Below are 18,033 nucleotides of genomic sequence, written 5' to 3'. Positions count from 1 at the left end.
GCTTACTATCCTATTAAAGGTGTAAAATCCATAAAACACTTTAAGTTCAAAGTTAGCTATGAATTTTTACCTTTCCTTCTTATGTCTCTGCTATTCCCAATTGTGCTTAATGAATCATAGACTGTGACATCACTATTTAAAAATGAGCTTGTTAAAAAAAATAGAACTCAGGCCCACCGGACCTACTGAATCACAATCTGCACTTTTACAATCTCCCCAGTGTACTTGTGTTACCACGAATAGTTGAAGGATACATTCCTACCTCGACTAATCTTTTCCGTCTGAGAAATACACACATTTTATCCACTTTGATATAAATAAAACACTCAAAAATGCATATGCCTGTGTTGAAACCATCATTTTATCATTTCTTTTCCAGATAAGTATAGTTTCTATACTGATTTTGTGGATCACATGCCACACTCTTTTCTTGTAGTTAGAAATAAGGTAGAGAAAGTTACTTTGTAAATATATATATATATATAAAATTAGTGGATAATTCAAGACACTTTTCTAAATTAAAACCAGTTCTCTTAACTTGCTGTTTTCTTCTTGGGTCACCTTATGAACTCTTCCCGTGGCCACATGGCATGTGTACCTTTAATTTCAGGGACTGCTGACATTCCAGGATATGGCCATAGATTTCTCTCAAGAGGAGTGAGAATGCCTTGACCAAGATCAGTGGGAATTGTACAGGGATGTGATGTTAGAGAAGTATAGGAACCTGCCCTCCTTGGGTGACGATACCTTCCTTCCAGAATTCCTTATCCAACCACAGCGTTTAGAGTCCTTAATTTGTAGAATGTCTCCTGGAATCTTCGGCTTCCTACGATAGGGTTTCATATTGCAATGTTTCAGGAAATACTGGGAGTTTGTGGGTATAATTTATCTTATCCGTTTAAAATTGCAGCCTCCCTCAGCCGCATAGCACAGGGAGAGCAGCTAGGTGCTTTGTGACGACCTAGAGGGGTGGGATAGGGAGGGTGGGAGGGAGGGAGATGCAAAAGGGAAGAAATATGGGAACATATGCATATGTATAACTGATTCCCTTTGTTATAAAGCAGAAAATAACATATCATTGTAAAGCAATTATACTGCAATAAAGATGTTAAAAAATAATAAAAAATAAAATAAAATTGCAGCCTCCCTTTTAATATACTTTATAACTGCTTGGGATGTGTCTATATGAACTGTGTACTATATGCTTCTGTTATAGTCCTTACAATATTTTATTGTCTTATTTTCTGTAATAATTTTCCATGGATTCTTTGGGCTTAAGGTATATTAAAAGGGAGACTGTGATTCTGGGACTTCCCTGGTGACACAGTGGTTAAGAATTCGCCTGCCAATGCAGGACACATGGGTTCGAGCCCTGGTCAGGGAAGATATCACGTGCCATGTAGCAGCTATGCCCATGCGCCACAACTACTGAGCCTACAGGCCACAACTACTGAAGCCGGCAGACCTAGATTCGGTGCTCCACAACAAGTGCAGAAAGAGAAGCCACCACAATGAGAAGCCCGCGCACCACAACAAAGAGTAACCCCCCTTTGCCACAACTAGAGAAAGCCTGCGAATAACAACGAAGATCCAAAGCAGCCAAAAATTAATTAATTAATTAATTACACTCTAAGTTTTGGTCTGCATGGAGGAGCAACCATGGAGCACTTCAGGGATACTGGGGTTCCTGTTACAAATTTATTTTCCACAGTACTGGTGAAAGGTGCATTTTCTGGATAATCCCACAATGGATTTTTCTCTCAAGAAGTAGTGCAACTTTGAAGATTCCTGGAGATCATGGCAACATTTTTATCAACTGCGTCAACCAACAAGCATTGCTACCTTGAGGAAGTAAGGGGCTGCTGAACTCATCCTTGATTCTGTCAAACTGTCCTCAATCTGTGTAATTGGTCCATGTGTGGTTGCAGGCGTGTGGATGAAAGGCTCTTGGTGTTGCAGCCAGGAGTCAGTGATGTGCCTCTGAGGTGGGAGAGCCAACTTCAGGACACTGGTCAACAAGACACCTCCCAGCTCCACATAATATCAAATGGCGAAAATCTCCCAGAGATCTCCATCTCAACACCACCCAGCTTCACTCAACAACCAGCAAGCTACAGTGCTGGACACCCTATGCCAAACAACTAGCAAAACAGGAACATAACCCCACCTATTAGCAGAGAGGCTGCCTAAAATCATAATAAGACCACAGACACCCCAAAACACACCACCAGACGTGGACCTGCCCAGCAGAGAGACAAGATCCAGCCTCATCCACCAGAACACAGGCACTAGTCCCCTCCACCAGGAAGCCTACACAACCCACTAAACCAATCTTAGCCACTGCAGACAGACATCAAAAATAATGGGAAATACGAACCTGCAGCCTGCAAAAAGGAGACCCCAAACACAGTAAGATAAGCAAAATGAGAAGACAGAAAAACACACAGCAGGTGAAGGAGCAAGATAAAAACGCACCAGACCTAATAAATGAAGAGGAAATAGGCAGTCTACCTGAAACAGAATTCAGAATAATGATAGTAAAGATGATCCAAAATCTTGGGAATAGAATAGACAAAATGCAAGAAACATTTAACAAGGACCTGGAAGAACTAAAAATGAAACAAACAACAATGAACAACACAATAAATGAAATGAAAAATACTCTAGATGGATCAATAGCAGAATAACTGAGGTAGAAGAACGCATAAGTGACCTGGAAGATAAAATAGTGGAAATAACTATTGCAGAGCACAATAAAGAAAAAAGAATGAAAAGAACTGAGGACAGTCTCAGAGACCTCTGGGACAACATTAAACGCACCAACATTCGAATTATAGAGGTTCCAGAAGAAGAAGAGAAAAAGAAAGGGTCTGAGAAAATATTTGAAGAGATTATAGTTGAAAACTTCCCTAATGTGGGAAAGGAAATAGTTAATCAAGTCCAGGAAGCACAGAGAGTCCCATACAGGATAAATCCAAGGAGAAATACGCCAAGACACATATTAATCAAACTGTCAAAAATTAAATATAAAGAAACCATATTAAAAGCATCAAGGGAAAAACAACAAATAACACACAAGGGAATTCCCATGGGATTAACAACTGATCTCTCAGCAGGAACTCTGCAAGCCAGAACGGAGTGGCAGGACATACTGAAAGTGATGCAAGAGAAAAACCTGCAACCAAGATTACTCTACCCAGCAAGGATCTCATTCAGATGTGATGGAAAATTAAAACCTTTACAGACAAGCAAAAACTGAGAGAGTTCAGCACCACAAAACCAGGTTTACAACAAATGCTAAAGGAACTTCTCTAGGCAAGAAACACAAGAGAAGGAAAAGACCTATAATAACGAACCCAAAACAATTTAGAAAATGGGAATAGGAACATACATATCAATAATTACCTTAAATGTGAATGGAATAAATTGTTCCCTAAAAGACACAGATTGGCTGAATGGATACAAAAACAAGACCCATATATATGCTGTCTACAAGAGACCCACTTCAGACCTAGAGACACATACAGACTGAAAGTAAGGGGATGGAAAAAGATATTCTATGCAAATGGAAACCAAAAGAAAGCTGGAGTAGCAATTCTCATATCAGACAAAATAGACTTTAAAATAAAGACTATTACAAGAGACAAAGAAGGACACTACATAATGATCAAGGGATCGATCCAAGAAGATATAAAAATTGTACATATTTATGCACCCAACATAGGAGCACCTCAATACATAAGGCAAATACTAACAGCCATAAAAGGGGAAATCGACAGTAACACATTCATAGTAGGGGACTTTAACACTCCACTTTCACCAATGGACAGATCATCCAAAATGAAAATAAATAAGGAAACAAAAGCTTTAAATGATACATTAAACAAGATGGACTTAATTGATATTTATAGGACATTCCATCCAAAAACAACAGAATACACATTTTTCTCAAGTGCTCATGGAACATTCTCCAGGATAGATCATATCTTTGGTCACAAATCAAGCCTTGGTAAATTTAAGAAAATTGAAATTCTATCAAGTATCTTTCCCGACCACAACGCCATGAGACTAGACATCAATTACAGGAAACGATCTGTAAAAAATGCAAACACATTGAGGCTAAACAATACACTACTTAATAACGAAGTGATCACTGAAGAATTCAAAGAGGAAATAAAAAAATACCTAGAAAAATATGACAATGGAGACACGACGACCCAAAACCTATGGGATGCAGCAAAAGCAGTTCTAAGAGGGAAGTTTATAGCAATCCAAGCCCACCATAAGAAACAGGAAACATCTCAAATAAACAACCTAACCTTGCACCTAAAGCAATTAGAGAAAGAAGAACAAAAACATCCCAAAGTTAGAAGAAGGAAAGAAATCATAAAAATCAGATCAGAAATAAATGAAAAAGAAATGAAGGAAACGATAACAAAGATCAATAAAACTAAAAGCTGGTTCTTTGAGAAGATAAACAAAATAGATAAACCATTAGCCAGACTCATCAAGAAGAAAAGGGAGAAGACTCAAATCAATAGATTTACAAATGAAAAAGGAGAAGTAACAACTGACACTGCAGAAATAAAAAAGATCATGAGAGATTACTGCAAGCAACTCTATGTCAATAAAATGGACAACCTGGAAGACATGGACAAATTCTTATAAATGCACAACTTGCCAAGACTGAATCAGGAAGACATAGAAACTATGAAAAGACCAATCACAAGCACTGAAATTGAAACTGTGATTAAAAGTCTTCCAACAAACAAAAGCCCAGGACCAGATGGCTTCACAGGCGAATTCTATCAAACATTTAGAGAAGAACTAACACCTATCCTTCTCAAACTCTTCCAAAATATAACATAGGAAGGAACACTCCCAAACTCATTCTACGAGGCCACCATCACCTTGATACCAAAACCAGACAAGGATGTCACAAAGAAAGAAAACTACAGGCCAATATCACTGATGAACATAGATGCAAAAATCCTCAACAAAATACTAGCAAACAGAATCCAACAGCACATTAGAAGGATCATACACCATGATCAAGTGGGGTTTATTCCAGGAATGCAAGGATTCTTCAATATACGCAAATCATCAATGTGATAAACCATATTAACAAATTGAAGGAGAAAAACCATATGATCATCTCAATAGATGCAGAGAAAGCTTTTGACAAAATTCAACACCCATTTATGATAAAAACCCTGCAGAAAGTAGGCATAGAGGGAACTTTCCTCAACATAATAAAGGCCATATATGACAAGCCCACAGCCAACATCATCCTCAATGGTGAAAAACTGAAAGCATTTCCACTAAGATCAGAATCAAGACAAGGTTGCCCACTCTCACCACTCTTATTCAACATAGTTTTGGAAGTTTTAGCCACAGCAATCAGAGAAGAAAAGGAAATAAAAGGAATCCAAATCGGAAAAGAAGAAGTAAAGCTGTCACTGTTTGCAGATGACATGATACTACACATAGAGAATCCTAAAGATGCTACCAGAAAACTACTAGAGTTAATCAATGAATTTGGTAAAGTAGCAGGATACAAAATTAATGCACAGAAATCTCTGGCATTCCTATACACTAAAGATGAAAAATCTGAAAGTGAAATCAAGAAAACACTCCCATTTACCACTGCAACAAAAAGAATAAAATATCTAGGAATAAACCTACCTAAGGAGACAAAAGACCTGTATGCAGAAAATTATAAGACACTGATGAAAGAAATTAAAGATGATACAAATAGATGGAGAGATATACCATGTTCTTGGATTGGAAGAATCAACATTGTGAAAATGAGTCTACTACCTAAAGCAATCTACAGATTCAATGCAATCCCTATCAAACTACCACTGGCATTTTTCACAGAACTGGAACAAAAAGTTTCACAATTTGTATGGAAACACAAAAGACTCCGAATAGCCAAAGCAGTCTTGAGAACAAAAAATGGAGCTGGAGGAATCAGGCTTCCTGACTTCAGACTATACTACAAAGCTAAAGTAATCAAGACAGTATGGTACTGGCAGAAAAACAGAAAGATAGATCAATGGAACAGGATAGAAAGCCCAGAGATAAACCCACGCACATATGATCACCTTATCTTTGATAAAGGAGGCAGGAATGTACAGTGGAGAAAGGACAGCCTCTTCAATAAGTGGTGCTGGGAAAACTGGACAGGTACATGTTAAAGTATGAGATTAGATCACTCCCTAACACCATACACAAAAATAAGCTCAAAATGGATTAAAGACCTAAATGTAAGTCCAGAAACTATCAAACTTTTAGAGGAAAACATAGGCAGGACACTGTATGACATAAATCACAGCAAGATACTTTTTGACCCACCTCTTAGAGAAATGGAAATAAAAACAAAAATAAACAAATGGGACCTAAGCAAACTTCAAAGCCTTTACACAGCAAAGGATACCATAAATGAGACCAAAAGACAATCTTCAGAATGGGAGAAAATATTTTCAAATGAAGCAACTGACAAAGGATTAGTCTCCAAAATTTATAAGCAGCTCATGCAGCTTAATAACAAAAAAACAAACAACCCAATCCAAAAATGGGCAGAAGACCTAAATAGACATTTCTCCAAAGAAGATATACAGATTGCCAACAAACACATGAAAGAATGTTCAATATCACTAATCATTAGAGAAATGCAAATCAAAACTACAATGAGATATCATCTCACACCAGTCAGAATGGCCATCATCAAAAAATCTAGAAACAATAAATGCTGGAGAGCGTGTGGAGAAAAGGGAACCCTCTTGCACTGTTGGCGGGAATGTAAATTGATACAGCCACTGTGGAGAACAGTATGGAGGTTCCTTAAAAAACTACAAATAAAACTACCATATGACCCAGCAATCCCACTACTGGGCATATACCCTGAGAAAACTATAATTCAAAAAGGGTCATGTACCAAAATGTTCATTGCTGCTCTATTTACAGTGGCCCAAAGATGGAAACAACCTAAGTGTCCATCATTGGAAGAATGGATAAAGAAGATGTGGCACATATATACAATGGAATATTACTCAGCCATAAAAAGAAATGAACTCTTTGTAATGAGGTGAATAGACCTAGAGTCTGTCATACAGAGTGAAGTAAGTCACAAAGAGAGAGAGAAATACCATATGCTAACACATATATATAGAATTTAAGAAGAAAAATGTCATGAAGAGCTTAGGGGTAAGACATGAATAAAGACTTACTAGAGAACAGACCTACTAGAGACCTACTAGAGAATGGACTTGAGGATATGGGGAGGGGCAAGGTGAGCTGTAACAAAGCGAGAGAGAGGCATGGACATATATACACTACCAAACATAATGTAGATAGCTAGTGGGAAGCAGCCGCATAGCACAGGGAGATCAGCTCGGTGCTTTGTGATCGCCTGGAGGGGTGGGATAGGGAGGGTGGGAGGGAGGGAGATGTAAGAGGGAAGAGATATGGTAACATATGTATATATGCAACTGATTCATTTTGTTATAAAGCAGAAATTAACACACCATTGTAAGGCAATTATACTCCAGTAAAGATGTTAAAAAAAAAAGATTCTTACTTGTCACCTACTTTCCTCTGTGGTGCATACGGGGTGTTGAGTCCAGTTCACTGAGCAAAGAGTAGGTCTTGTCTATTACATATTTGGTTTATGGAATGGTATCTGTGCTAATTTCAAACTCTGGTTGTATGCATCACCCCATCTCACCTTTCCCCTTAAGCAGGCATAAGTGCATTTTCTAAATGTGGGACTCTGTTCTGTTTCGTAATTCAGCTCCTGTGTAGCCATGTTTACATTCCCTCTATAAGTGATATCTTATGATGTTTCTGTTTCTGTGTGACTTCTTTCACTTAGAATCATCGTACATAAATCCACTCATTATGCTACTGCTGGCCTTATGACATTGATTTCATGGCTGAGTGATATTCCATTGTACATAAGTACCACAACTTCTTTATCCATTTTTCTATTTCCTGGGATATTTAAGGTGTACCAAAGTCGAGGGTTTTGTAAACAGAAGAGCCCTAAACTTTGGGGTGGCTGTGTCTTGTTGATTTTTAGTTTTCCCAAGATATATGCCCTTCAGTGGAAGTGACCTATGCTCTGTAGCTCTGTTTTTTACATGTTTCAGGAAACACCATACACTTCTCCAGAGTGGCTGTTGGCAGGTTACATCCCGCCCATCAGGGCAACAAGGCTCCCTGTTCTCCATGGCCTGTCCTGCCTCTCTGGGTTTTACATTTTTCTCGATGGCCTTTGGACCGGTGGGTAGAGAGACTTTTTGCTGTGTGGATTTGCATTGCCCGCTTGCTTGGTTGGCCAAAAAGGGCGTATGTGTTTTCTCCTGAATAAATTCAGGAAAAAACGCATACGTCCTTTTTGGCCAACTGCATCATTGTCGAAGTTCTGCCGCTTTTCATGTGCTTTAAAGGAGACTCCAATCTACCTGTTGAAACCTGTTTCCTGCAATTCTGCCTTGGTTTCAAATCCCCTGCATTGCCTTACCTCAATATATTTTTCAAGTAACGTTGCCTTTTTGAACTCTGCTGCTTTGTGAATTACAGTGCCCCTGAGCTCCATTTTTCAACTCGCTTTTTTTTGTGAGCTGGCGGCAAAACCACAGGATTGCTTCAGGCCCTATTCTGGTTCTGGGGCGGCAGGCTGAGCCTTTGGTTAATTCTTCCTCCTGATGGGAAATAAGAGTGGCATGTGCTCGTCCAAACACCTACAGCTATTCTCTCATTGGTTCCCCCTCATACCTTTCATCCTCCACACTAATTGCAGACTGTGCGAAACAGGAGGTTAAAGGGGCTGACTCTCCTAATGGTGAGATTGTTAGTAAAGCGGCTGGAATGGCGAACCCGAGTACCAGGGGAGGAAAAATGAGGTGCATTTTAGAAACCTTTCCCGATCACACGGTGTACCATCCTCTGGGTTTCCTATGCATGGTTTAGCTGTAGGAAGATTCCCTTAAACCTGGAGAGTTGGGACCCATGGAATGGGTAGCGCGAAGTATTGCTTTAAAGGGTCTGCATTTGCTCACCCAACATCACCAATCCTGTCAGCCCCAATTGTCCAGCCTTATGTCTCATCCAGCTGTGGGTGTAGATAAGGTCAATTCAGGGTGCATCACAGCCCCTGAAAGAATTTTGTAAGAATTTCTCTCTCGTTCACTCTCTTTGTGTTTTTTTGTTTTTTAAATTCATTTTTATAATGGGGTTTAGCTGATTTTCACTGCAGTGTTTATGCCGCTCTACACACACAAGATTCCATTACAGAGACATATCAATAAATAGGTTTTAAGATTCTTACTAGTCACATATATTCCTCTGCTGTGCATAGGGGGTGTTGAGTCCAGTTCACTGAGCAAAGAGTAGGTCTTGTCTATTACATATTTGGTTTAAGGAATGGTATCTGTGCTAATATCAAACTCTGGTTTTATGCATCCCCCCACCTCACCTTTCCCCTTAAGCAGGCATAAGTGCCTTTTCTAAATGTGGGACTCTGTTTTGTTTTGTATTTCAGCTCATGTGTAGCCATGTTTACATTCTCTCTATAAGTGATATCTTATGATAAGTTTCTCTTTCTGTGTGACTTCTTTCACTTAGAATCATCGTACCTAAATCCACTCATGCTGCTGCTGGCCTTATGACATTGATTTAGTGGCTGAGTGATATTCCATTGTACATAAGTACCACAACTTCTTTATCCATTTTTCTATTTCCTGAGATATTTAAGGTGTACTGAAGTCGAGGATTTTGTAAACAGAAGAGCCCTAAACTTTGGGGTAGCTGTATCTTGTTGATTTTTAGTTTTCCCAAGATATATGCCCTTCAGTGGAAGTGCCCTATGCTCTGTAGCTCCGTTTTTTACGTGTTTCAGGAAACACCATACACTTCTCCAGAGTGGCTGTTGGCAGGTTACATCCCGCCCATCAGGGTAACAAGGCTCCCTGTTCTCCATGGCCTGTCCTGCCTCTCTGTTTTTTACAGTTTTTTTATAATGGGGTTTAGCTGATTTTCACTGCAGTGTTTCTGCCACTCTACAAACACTTGATTCCCTTACGGAGACATATTAATACATAGGTTTTAAGATTCTTACTTGTCACATATATTCCTCTGTGGTGAATAGGGGATGTTGAGGCCAGTTCATTGAGCAAAGTGTAGGTCTTGTCTATTACATATTTGGTTTATGGAATGGTATCTGTGCTAATTTCAAACTCTGGTTTTATGCATCATCCCACCTCACCTTTCCCCTTAAGCAGGCATAAGTGCCTTTAGTAAATGTGTGATTCTGTTCTGTTTTTTATTTCAGCTCATGTGTAGCCATGTTTACATTCCTTCTATAAGTGATATCTTATGATAAGTTTCTTTTTCTGTGTGACTTCTTTCACTGAGAATCATTGTGCTTAAATCCACTCATTTTGGTGCTGCTGGCCTTATGACATTGATTTCATGGCTGAGGGATATTCCATTGTAAATAAGTACCACAACTTCTTTACCCATTTTTCTCTTTCCTGGGATATTTAAGGTGTACCAAAGTCGAGGATTTTGTAAACCGAGGAGCCTTAAATTTTGGGTTGGCTGTGTGTTATTGATTTTTAGTTTTCCCAAGATGTCTGCCCAGGAGTGGAAGTGTCCTATGATCTGTAGCTCTGTTTTTTAGATGTTTTAAGAAACACCATACACTTCTCCTGAGTGGTTGTTCACAATTTACATCCCATCCATCAGCGTAACAAGGCTCCCTGTTCGACATGGCCTGTCCTGCCTTTCTGGTTTTAACACTTTTTCGGATGGCCCTTTGGACTGGTGGGAAGTGTGACTTCTTTTTAGTACAGATTTGCAATGCCCCCTTTCTTGGTTGGCAAAAACGGGCGTATGCGTTTTTTCCTGAATATATATACACCCTTTTTGACCAACTGCATCATTGTCGAAGTTCTGCTGCTTTTCATGTGCTTTAAAGGCGACTCCAATCTACCTCTTGAAATCTGTTTCCTGCAATTCTGCCTTGGTTTCAAATCCTCTTCGTTGCCTTACCTCAATATATTTTTCGATGATAGTTGTCTTTTATAACTCTGCAGCTTTGTGAACTGCAGTGCCCCTGAGCTCCATTTTTCAATTCCCTTTTTTGTGAGCTGGCCGCAAACTGCAGGATTGCCTCAGGCCTTATTCTGGTTCTGAAGTGGCAGGCTGAGCCTTAGGTTAATTTTTCTTCCTGATGGGAAATTAGAGTGGCATGTGCCCATCCAAACACCGATAGCTAGTCTCTCATTGATTCCCCCTCTTCCCGTCCATCCTCCGGACAAACTGCAAACTGTGGGAAACAGGAGGTTAAAGGCAGTGATTATTCAGGTGAAGAGATTGTTAGTTAAGCAGCTGGAATGGTGAACCCAAGCAGCAGGAGATTAAAAAATGAGGTGCGTTTTAGAAACCTTTCTGGATCACACCGTGTACCATCCTTTGGTTTTCCCGCTCATCTTTTAGCCATAGGCAGATTCTGTGAACCTGGAGAGTTGGGACCCATGGAATGGGTAGCACGCAGAGTTACTTTAAAGGGTATGCCTTTGCTCACCCAGCCCTACCAATCCTCTCAGCCACAAGAGTGTCCAGCCTTATGTCTCATCCAGCCTTTGTTGTAGATGTGGTCAGTCCGTGTTGCGTCACAGCTCCTGAACGAATTTTGTAAGAATTTCTCTCTCTTTCACTGTCTTTGTGTTTGTGTTTGAAATTCATTTTTATAATGGGGTTTAGCTGAGTTTCACTGCTGTGTTTATGCCGCTCTACACACACTTGATTTCCCTACGGTGACATATCAATACATAGGTTTTAAGATTCTTACTAGTCAGATATATTTTTCTTTGGTGAAGAGGGAGTGTTGAGTCTAGTTCATTGAGCAAGGAGTAGGTCTTTTCTATTACACATTTGATGTATATAACCATATCTGTGCTAATTTCCACCTCTTTTTTTATGCATCACCCCACCTCACCTTTCCGCTTAAGCAGGCATAAGCTTGTTTTCTAAATGTGTGACTCTGCTTTGTTTTGTAATTTAGTTCATGTGTAGTGATGTTTACATTCCCTCTATAAGTGATATCTTATGATAAGTTTCTTTTTCTGTGTGACTTATTTCACTTAGAGTCATCAGACCTAAATCCACTCATTATGCTGCTACTAGCCTTATGACATTGATTTCATGGCTGAGTGATATTCCATTGTACATAAGTACCACAACTTCTTTATCCATTGTTCTCTTTCCTGGGATATTTAAGGTGAACTGAAATCTAGGTTCTTGTAAACAGAGCAGCCCTATACTTTGGAGTGCCTGTGTCTTGTTTATTTTTAGCCTTCCCAATATATTCGCCCGTGAGTGGAAGTCCCCTATGCTCTGTCGCTCTGTTTTTTAAATGTTTCAGGAAACACCATCCAGTTCTCCAGAGTGGCTCTCGGCAATTTACACTGCGCACATCCTCGTAATAAGGCTCCCTGTTCTCCATGACCTGTCCTGCATTTCTGGTTTTACACATTTTTCGGATGGCCCTTTTGAGTGGTGGGAAGTGAGACTTCTTTGTTTTGCGGATTTGCATTGCCCACTTGCTTGGTTGGCAAAAAAGGGCGTATGCGTTTTTTCCTGAATTCATTCAGGAAAAAACGCATACGCCCTTTTTGGCCAACTGCATCATTGTCGAAGTTCTGCCGCTTTTCGTGTGTTTTAAAGGCTAGACCAATCAACCTCTTGAAATCTGTTTCCTGCAATTCTGCCTTGCATTCAGAGCCTCTTTGTTGCCTTACCTCAATATATTTTGGGACGTTAGGTGTCATTTATAACTCTGCAGCTTTGTGAATTGCATTGCCCCTGAGCTCCATTTTTCAACTCGCTTTTTTGTGAGCTGGCCGCAAAACCGCAGGATTGCTTCAGGCCCTATTCTGGTTTTGGGCTGGCAGGCTGAGCCTTTGGTTAATTCTTCTTCCCGATGGGAAATTGGACTGACATGTGCCTGTTGAAACACCCACAGCTAGTGTCTCATTGGTTCTCCCTCTTCCCGTTCATCCTCTGCACATATTGCAAACTGTGCGGAACAGGAGGTTAAAGGCTCTGATTCTCCAAGTGGGGAGATTTTTAGTATAGTGGCTGGAATGGCGAACCGGAACACCAGGAGAAGAAAAATGAGGTGCATTTTAGACACCTTTCCCGTTCACACGGTGTACAGTCCTCTGGGTTTTCCATGCATGTTTTTCCTGTAGGCAGTTCCCTTGAACCTGCAGATTTGGGACCCATGGAATGGGTACCAGGAAGTATTACTTTAAAGGGTCTGCATTTCCTCACCCAACCTCACTAATTCTCTTAGCGCAAACAGTTTCCAGCCTTATGTCTCATTCTGCTGTGGGTCTATATGTGTTCAATCCATGTTGACTAACAGCCCCTGAGCAAAAGTTGTAAGAATTTTTCTGTCTCACTGTCTTCTTTTTTTTTAAATTTATTATTATATTGGGTACAGCTGATTTTCAATGGTCTGTTTCTCGCTGCTGTACATCCACTTTATTCACATATAGAGAGACATCAATAAATTCTTCTTCAGATTCTTACCAGTGGTATATATTCTTTTCTGGTGACTTGAGTGTGCTGAGTGCAGTTCTTTGAGGTACTGTGTAGGCATTTTTGATTATCAATTTAGTATTTGGAATGGTATATTTGCTAATTTCAACCTCCTGGATAATGCCTCACCCCTCCCTACCATTCCGCTTTAGCAGCTTTATGTGTGTTTTCTACATATTTGACTATGTTTATCTTTTGTAATTTATTTCATGTGTAGCCATTTTTGATTCCAACTTTAAGTGATATCTTATGATATGTGTCTTTTTCTTTTTGACTTCTGTCACTTAGAATGATCATACGTAACTCCTTTGGAGTTGTTGCAACTGGCCTTATTTCATTGATTTCCGGGCTGAGTAATATTCCACTCTACATACGTACCACATCTCTTTTATCCATTTTTTCCTTTCAGGGACATTTAGGTTGTATCCAAGTCGAGGCTCTTTTAAACAGAGAGGCCGTAAATGTTGGGGTGCCTGTGTCCTGTCGATTTTTGGTTTTCCCGAGATATACGCCCATGAGTGCAAGTGCCCTATGTTCTGTAAGCTCATTTTTTAGATGATTTAGTAAACACAATACATTTCTCCAGAGTGGCCATTGGCAATTTACATTTCCACTATCAGCCTCACAGGGCTCCCTTTTCTCCTCGCCCTGTCCTGCATTTCTGGTGTTTACACTTTATGAGGATGGCTCTTCTGACTGATGCAAAGTGATACCTTTTGTAGTATTGATTTCCAGTGCCCACCTGTTTGGTTGGCTAAAAAGGGCATATGCCCTTTTCTTGAATATATTCAGAAAAAAACACATACGCCCTTTCTGGCCAACTGCATCGTTGGCGATGTTCAGCCCCTTTTCTTGTGCTTTAATGTCGAGTCCTTTCTACCTCTTCAAATCCCTTTCCTGCCATTCTCCCTTGCTTACAAGTCATTTTCGGTGACTTACCTCAAGACATTTTTTGACGATAGATATTTTCAGCTCTTTAGTTTCGTGAATTTTAGTGCCCCTGAGTTCCATTTTTCAACTTGTGTTTTTGAGAACAGGCCACAAAACAGTGGGATTTCCTCAAGCCCTATTCTGTTTCCATGGGTAATCTTAGCCTTTGGTCAATACGTCTTCCTGATTGGAAATTAGAGTGACATGTGCCTGTCCAAACACCTAGGACTTGTCTCTCATTGTTTCTCATCCTTCTGCTTCATCCTCTGGACAAATTCCAAACTGTGTGCAACAGGATGTTGAAGGTGCTGACATCCCCAAGTGGGGAGATTGTTAGGAAAGATGCTGGAGGTGTGAACCTGAGCACCAAGAGATGAGGAGATGAGATGTCTTTTCCAAACTCTTCCCGATCAGACGGTGTACCATCCTCTGGGTGTGACAGGCACGTTTTAGCAGTAAGAAGGGTCCCATGCATGTAAGGAGAACACCAGGGATTTTTTCAAATCAGTGTCTCCCCGAACCCCAAACTGGGGATTTTTTAAGCTACGGCTACACATATGTTCATTAAGGGCCTTGGGAAGTAGGCAGAGTCCGAACTTTAGATGATTGAAGTCTTTAGGGTCAGAAGCGCTCACCATCGGCTTCCCTTAGGTTACATTTTATCTGTCGTTGATAGATGATGTCGATAAAAATATCTGTTCTTTTCCAGATTACTTCCCCTTATAGGTTATTGTGAAAAATTGAGGGTAGTTCCCTGTGCTATACAGTAGTTCCTTGTTGATGATCTATTTTATACATAGCAGTGTGTATGTGTTAATCCCAAACTGTTAATTTATCCCTCCTCCCACCTTTCCCCTTTGGTAATAATAAATTATAAGATTTTATACTTCTCAGAAATGGGGGAGCTGAAAGAGAGGTAGCATTTTCAATGGAAAAGCATTCAAAACAAGATTGAAGCCTCAGCCAAGATTATTAGATGTACATCCTTGGAAAGAAATCACTTCGTTTCTCTAATGTTGACCTGACAAATAAGACAAACCTCTATAATAAAGTGATGGAAATATCCAATGGGAGTGTTAGAAACATCTTATTTTACCCGAGCCTTATACACTGCTTTATGTTAATTACAGTTTGGCTCACACATCTGTTCATTGAAGTTACAGTGTTCTCAATTTCTGTTACTGATCCTACAGAGTGGGCCCCAACAAGGGTCCCCCTGCCCAGTGTCATTGGAGCCAACAGATCGAGACTGAGTTTGGTTTAGAAGCAAAGGAAATTTTATATTTTGATCAGAGAATGGAGAGGTGAGAGCGAGCGCTCCCCCACAGGCTGTGGGTCAGGCTGCTGTGTGGGGATCCCGGCAGCGTCAGTGGGAGGGAGGGGGCGGAGCTCTCAAGGGCCGGGTTGGCTGCAGCTCAGGCTCTATGTCGCGGAGTCTGCACGGGGGGCCCGCGAGCTGAAGTGTCGACCCAGCCATTCTGCACTAGGAAATCGGGTCTGAAGTGCTGGGTGTGGGACCTCTGCATGCGGAGCCCTAGGAGCACGTGAAATTAGACAAAGCACAAAGGAATAAAAGGTTAGACTTTATTTTATTGCCCAGATTCTATTTTTATCTCCCACGAATTTTTAATGGGCTTTGCCGGTGACAAACCCCTCCTCTGCCTTTTGTCCCGTTCCTCATTGTTGGGGTGCTGAGGGTGCAGACCCCTCTTCTGTAACTGCTTCGTGTTGAGTTTGGGGTCCTCATACCCTGGGGGGAGGGGCAGAACTTCTCCCCAGCAGCCTCCAGGTGAGGTTGATTGTCCCCAGGCCTCCTGCCTCACTGCTCGTCCGCCTGAGCATCACCATTGGAAGCGTTATAGATTCTAATGACCTTTAAGGGTCCAGGAAAGAGATGCGCAGAGACGCTGGTGGGGGGCCGGTTTTACCCCACCCAACATTTGTTCGGCCACCTTAGGCTGACGGTTTCTGCCAGCCTAGATGCTCTGACCAGTAGTCTGCCCTTTCTCCAATTAGGCCCCTGAATTAACTCCAGGTGTCAGAGCCCTGCCCACTCAACTCCCAGAGAGTCCAGAGTCGGTGGTGATCCAGGACCATGACGGCCACTGAATCAATGGCCTTTTGAAGTGGCCAGGAGTCCAGTCGGTCTTATTGGCTGTCATCACTGCGGTGTCCGCAGGCTTTTCTATTGTGACAGCGTGATATACGGTTCCCATACCAAGCTTATTAGCTCTCCTCTGGGTGCAGTAAGTCCTGCAAGCAGTAGTCTTCTCTTTTGGGGCACACTCTTGTTGTTTTCTGACAGAAGCTCCAGGTTAAGTGATGGTCACACGAGTCGCCATGGGGGCCCGTTGCCCCCGTTTGTCTCTCTGAAGGTTGGAGTTGGAGGGCCTCCTCACTCGAGGTCAGTGTGCCCACGGAGCGACACCTGCAACTTCAGGGCATGGTTGGTGGTTAGGATCACCACGTGGGGTCCTTTTCCCTTAGGAGGGAGGTGGCCTTTTGGGCTGCTGATTTCCAGGTGTTTAGATACTCCCAGTATCCTGGCCGGATGGGGCAGTGGGAAAAGCCCTTCGTGACCATAGTTTATCCTGCCTGGAGGGCATTCTTACATTGTTCCATTTCAAGTGGTCCCAGTTTTTGCACTAATACTCCAAGGGCGATTCATTCACCTTTGACTGGGAATGTAAAGGTCAAAGCGTTTAGATAAATTGGGGAGGTCCAGGGCAAGGGGCTGAATTAACTGCTCTTTCCATTCTTGAAAGGCCGCTTCTGGATTCTATATAAAAGGATCCTCATCTTTTCCTTTCAGTGTTTCATATAGAGGCCCAGCTATTACACTGTACTTAGGGATCCAGGTGCAGCAAACCCCAGCCTCCCCAGGAACACGTAAGCTGTCTTCTAGTTTTAGAAGTGGTAAGGCTGCAAATGGCTTCTTCCCTTTCCTGGGATGGGCTTCTCCTACATTCTGTGAGGATGAAGCCCAGGCAGGCCACCTTAGTCTGTGATATTTGAGCCTTTTTCTTGGACACCTTTATTGGCTAGGTAGTTCAGAGGCCTCCTTAGTAGGGCTGGAGATCAGAATGTCGTCTGCATATTGAAGAAAGGTTCCCTTTTCCAGAGGTAGAACTTTTAGGTCTTTAGCTAATGTTTCCCCAAAGATGGTGTGGGAATCTTTGAACCCTTGGGGCAGGACGGCCCAGCAGTATTGTTTTTGTTGTATGTTGAATCCTGCCACTCACAAGCCAAAATTTCTTGTGACTCTGGGACTAATGGAATACAGAAGAAAGCATCATTGAAGTATAATACAGAATACCATGTCCTGGTGGATGGTAGAATGACCAGCAGGGTGTAGGAATTAAGACCTACTCAATGTATATCCTCGGTGGCTTCACTGACTGTTCTGACATCCATTACCAGGTCCCCAGCAGCCCATGGGGCTGTCGTGGTCAGGCCAATCTCAGGATATGGAGCTCGCCTGGGCAGGTC

General features: G+C 41.4%; 1 long non-coding RNA gene across 1 annotated transcript in view; it reads left to right on the top strand.

Moving 5' to 3' along the window:
- Positions 1-15,839, top strand: part of LOC137224412 (uncharacterized) — a 286,239-nt gene extending 270,400 nt beyond the window's left edge. The window contains exon 3 of the long non-coding RNA XR_010943334.1: positions 15,738-15,839. This is a non-coding gene — a long non-coding RNA (uncharacterized lncRNA). The remainder of the gene's footprint in view (positions 1-15,737) is intronic.
- The last annotated feature ends 2,194 nt before the right edge of the window (positions 15,840-18,033 follow it).

Source organism: Pseudorca crassidens, chromosome 5 (assembly GCF_039906515.1).
Source record: "Pseudorca crassidens isolate mPseCra1 chromosome 5, mPseCra1.hap1, whole genome shotgun sequence".
Lineage (NCBI taxonomy): Eukaryota > Metazoa > Chordata > Mammalia > Artiodactyla > Delphinidae > Pseudorca > Pseudorca crassidens.
The sequence above is the reverse complement of the archived record's forward strand: the minus strand, read 5'-3'. Positions and strand labels throughout refer to the sequence as shown.